Source organism: Bison bison, unplaced genomic scaffold (assembly GCF_000754665.1).
Source record: "Bison bison bison isolate TAMUID 2011002044 unplaced genomic scaffold, Bison_UMD1.0 scf7180017864471, whole genome shotgun sequence".
NCBI lineage: Eukaryota > Metazoa > Chordata > Mammalia > Artiodactyla > Bovidae > Bison > Bison bison.
The window spans coordinates 24686903-24692014 of NW_011495032.1; positions in this window are offsets into that span (position 1 = coordinate 24686903).

Genomic DNA, 5112 nt, shown 5'->3' on the forward strand with positions numbered 1-5112 from the left:
TTACTCCTTGGAAGGAAAGTTATGACCAACCTAGATAGCATATTCAAAAGCAGAGACGTTACTTTGCCAACAAAGGTCCATCTAGTCAAGGCTATGGTTTTTCCTGTGGTCATGTATGGATGTGAGAGTTGGACTGTGAAGAAAGCTGAGCACCGAAGAATTGATGCTTTTGAACTGTGGTGTTGGAGAAGACTCTTGAGAGTCCCTTGGACTGCAAGGAGATCCAACCAGTCCATTCTGAAGATCAGCTCTGGGATTTCTTTGGAAGGAATGATGCTAAAGCTGAAACCAGTACTTTGGCCACCTCATGGGAAGAGTTGACTCACTGGAAAAGACTGTGATGCTGGGAGGGATTGGGGGCAGGAGGAGAAGGGGACGACAGAGGATGAGATGGCTGGATGGCATCACTGACTCGATGGACGTGAGTCTGAGTCAACTCTGGGAGTTGGTGATGGACAGGGAGGCCTGGCGTGCTTCGATTCATGGGGTCCCAAAGAGTCGGACACGACTGAGCGACTGAACTGAACTGAACTGAACTGAAAAACCAAACACAAAACAAAAAGAAAACTAACAAAAAGACAGTTCAAGGGTAAACACAAGAAATAGGGGAATATTTTCAGAAGTGGCTGAGGACCAGTGACTGCACAGAGTCAGAATAAGGCACATTGGAGCGTGTGCACCAGTAAATGAAGAGAAAGAACCACCTTTGCAACAGATGGGGAGTCAAACCCAAGTTCCAGAGACCATAGCAGTTGCAGCTCTGGCAAAACCTGTTATGCCCAAAGCAGCTTCACTTGTCTTTTAAGAACAGATGTCTCTTAGGAGTCAAGTGTCTGAAGGCAATTAACTAATCCTAACTCAGTGGGCCACTTAAGTATGTCTGCTTGGCAAGCAGCAAATGCTTCCCAAAAGGGTGATGGCAGAGTACAGTGGAAAGAAAATAAGCCGGAAACTGCAGAGGATGTGGGAAGACGGGCTTTCCAACCCTTTGCTGGGGAAGGTGGACACCATGACATGTTTGGCAAGAATCAGGCAGTACCTATTAAAGTTCCAAATGCACAAGCCCTTGGTACCAGCATTCCCACTCTGGGAAATTGAGCCTTCAGAAATGAAAGCACTCGACAGTAATATCATGTGTACAAGGCTACTGAGCGAGTGTTGTGTGCACGACCAACCAGCTGGAAATAGCCAGTCTCTCGGTATAGGACTGACTGGGTGTGTGATGGGCCTCTGTTGGCTGCCAGCTCATCACCATCTGTCCCCTTCTTCCTTGCTAACAGAAATTCAATTTCCTTTAGGTATTCATTCTCCAGGAAAGGGGACCTGCAGGCCCAGCCCCAGGGGAAAACCCATAATAGTCCAAAGTGAAAGAGATTTGAGATCTGTGGCTCCACTCTTGTCCCACCACTTCCAAGCCCTATGAGCTGCGTGTCTTCTAAGATTTGTACCAACTTAAATGGCAATCCACTCCAGTACTATTGCCTGGAAAATCCCATGGACAGAGGAGCCTGGTAGCCTACAGTCCATGGGGTCGCAAAGAGTCGGACACGACAGCGACTTCACTTTCCTTTAAATGATTATAGATTTTGAAAATGGCTCCTGTGTATATATGTTAAACAGGCCCACAGTCACACTTGCTCCTTAACCCCAGACGCAGCCCACCAGGTCCCGAGTATGCCTATGGGCCACCTGTCCCCTTCCTCATGAGAATCCAGTAAACCAGCACTTTACCTTCTACATAAAAAATGCTGATGGCTGTAGGACCAGCTGCTCTCGCTTTGGAAGGGATTTCTCTGCCTTCCCAGAGTTTTCATTACGAAGATATTCCATGCGTATCTATCACCTTTCCAGAGGGGAACATTTAAGATTTGCTTTCAGATCCCAGTCACCGTCTCTGCACTTATGACCACAGCTGCTGATGTAATTTGAGGAGATGTAAACACTTGCTGGCCTTTCTCCATTTATCCCCATTCTTCTCTCACTGTCCGTTTCCTCTCATACCCCTATGATTTTCTCCTTTTCCTGACATTAACTCTCTTGCCTCCACTGCCCCGTGCTCCTTAGTTGTCTCTGAACACTTGGTTTTTCTGAAATGCACTTTTCCATTCTCTGTTCATACAAAACTGATGGCTTCTTCTCCAGTGAGCTAGGAATTAGCAAAATGTGCCCCCAAAGCTGCTGTTGCATTTTCTTTTCTCCAGAGATGTCATTCTGGTATGTTTGTGTGTGTGGGGTGTGTGTGTGTGTGTGTGTGTGTGTGTATGTGTGTGCATACACATGAGTGTATTTTTAAAGACCTGAGGCTGCATCACTTGAGGATGAGCTGGTATAATGAACTCGCAGAACCAAACTTGATCTATTCGGTTATAACAAAAAGTTGTTTTCTCCCAAGAGTAGCTTTGAGGCCTGGACAGAGGAACAACAGATTGGGGAACAAGCAGAGATGAGAGGGGATCCCAGCAGACCTGGGAGAAACACTGGAGGTGGCCAAGGTTAAAAAGAAATGGGACTTGTTGCCACTTTGCTCTTGGGATGCAGGACTCTAGGACTCCTGCCCTCAGCCACCCTTCTCCTGCCTGGCTTCACGTTCTCTCCAGAGTCTGAGGCCAATGACCCTCAAGGAAATGTCACAGAGAGCACCTAGGTGGTGGAGTCAGACAGACCTGGGCTTGAATTTTAACATTGCCCCTTGCTATGGCCTTGGGAAAGTCACCTCTCTGAGCCCCAGGGGCCTTCTCTGTGAAGGGGGAATGAAAAAGAAAAAAAAAAAATTCATATGGAGACCCCTGCTCCAGGAGTTATGGGCTCGGCTGCACAGGCCTCAGAATAAGGGTTTGCCAAAGGCTAGGGGCAGCTCATTCTGCCCTTAAGGAGACAATTAGCCCTGTTAAAGGGAACACAAAGCCAGCCCTTCACAGTAGGCATTAATTGCAGCCCTACCGTAGGAACTGGCTGGTGCATCGCTCTGCCCTTTGACAAGTTTGTTCTATTTTTGTCAGGCTCCGGTCTAACCCTCTGACTCTAGGTCTGCATTTCTCCCTGGATGGACAGTTATTTCTTTTTTTAAGAAGGCATTTGTCATTTGGTATGCGCTTAAGCGAGAGAAAACAATTTGTCTCCATCCATTCACATTGCAGAAGGGGCCCAGCTTAGCCTCCCCCGCATTATGGCCTGAGGTTCCCTGAGGATTTCCATGGTGACCTGGAAGAGAGACTGGTGTCTCAACCCAGATGCTGCGCTACTTGTGTGACCACAGACAGGGGAGTGACCCTCTGCTTAGGGCCTTGAGTGTTCACATGAAATGAAGCATTGGAAGAGGAGCGGTCTGCAGTTTCTTCCATCACAGGCCAGTCTTGCCACATCCAGGCTCCTCCACTTCTCCACGAGATGACTGAGTCTGGGTTGCTTCCATATAGAAGGGCCTCTGCCCTGCACCCCTATTTCCTCCTTATCTGTGACTGTGTCCGGAGAGCTAGGTGATCATGTATTTTAGAGAGAAAAGAACTCGCTCAACCACGCCTCCCAGGGGTCGCAGGAGGCCAGGCCAACCGTGCTCCTGCCCGTTCCCTTATAAACACGGAGCTCAAGTGGCAAGGGGGTCCTCATGCTCCACTGAAATTCACACAGACCTCCCTGCAGCCTGGTCTCAGAAAGTTAACAGCCTGTATTCTCTGCAAACACCTGATGCCAGCAGGGCTTGGAGCAGGAGGGGCGGGAGGCAAACCTTGCCAGTACTCTCTCTCAGAGCCACAAAACTTGTAGCAGGAGGGCTGAGAAAAGATAAGCATAACGTTTTCATGGATCACAGGGCAAGGGGGAGAAGACATGGCTCCTCCGTTGTGTGCTGACAGCTAAACTACCCTGTCCCACCACTCCTCAGCTGGTCCCACGACCCGGGCCTCTGTCCACGGCCCCCTTCCCTTCAATAGTCGGCATTGTTGGGGGAATCTCGTCCTTTTGTTTTTCCATCCATTTGTACCTCGGCTCATTTGTTTTCCATTCTTGAGAGCAATTCATCTGCTTCTGGGCCCCACAAGGTCTTTCTCCCCTTGATTCCTAGACAAGATGCTTGGACAGGTCCATTGTCTTAACAGTGACCGACTCGCGGCATTTAGTAAAAGTCGTGTTTTAAAAAGAAAACCCAATGGAGATTCCAGCTTCTATCCATGGTAACTTCTGGGCGGTTCGGTGCTGCCGCTGCGTGGCTCAGCCTTTGTCTTCTTGTCTTCATCTGGGCTTTGGCATAGACCAAGTTCCACAGGGAAATCTGGGGAGATTCCCATGATGCCAGGACAATGGGCAGAGTTCTCGTCTGTTCCTCTCTGCCATCCCACGGCATGGTAAAGGCATCGGAAAATTATTCCATATTGAGAATGAAGGGGAGAGGGTATGAGGTCTTCTCTCTGCTGCCCTGTGGACAGACAGCCCTCTGTGTCTGTTCAAGAGAAGTGGATCAGAGGACAAAGAGAAAAAGCCAGTGGGGTTCAGGACGGTTTGGATCCAGTTTATACAAGGGAGAGGCAGAGGCTAAGAAGAGGTGTTGCAAAGACCCGGCCCAGAGATCCCAGAGACGGCCCTCATCGTGCAGGGTTTTGTCAGAGCGCTAGCAGGTTTTGCCCTGGGTGCCCCAGAGAAATGACTGTTGCTGGGATGATTATGGGTGCAATTATCCCAGTTATTAATTCTCCACTGACTGTGGGAGTGGAGGGCGTGTCCTGCCCCATCCATGGGCTCTTTTGCTTCAGGTTTCCATTACCCTGCAGAGCAGGGGGCCTCTCCATGATCCACAGAACTGTCAAGACCACTAATGGCACCTCTTATCCCCAACAGAAAGTCTCACAGAATTACCGATAGAGGAAAGGATGCTGAAGAAGTGGCCAGAAGAGTCTTAAAGATTGGTTCTTCAGGAATAAAAGAAAAGAAAGGAAAATAAGAAAGATATAGCCCAAAGGGGAATTATTCTTTACCTAAGCCTCTGGTTTTCCAGGTGAAATAAGCTGCAGATAAGGAAAGCATTTCTAAGCAAAGCTCTAGGGTAGCAGAGAAAGGGTCAGATACACTGCCCTCCGCCTAAGGCTTGGGGTTCATGATGTGTGGTGTAAGTGCACACAC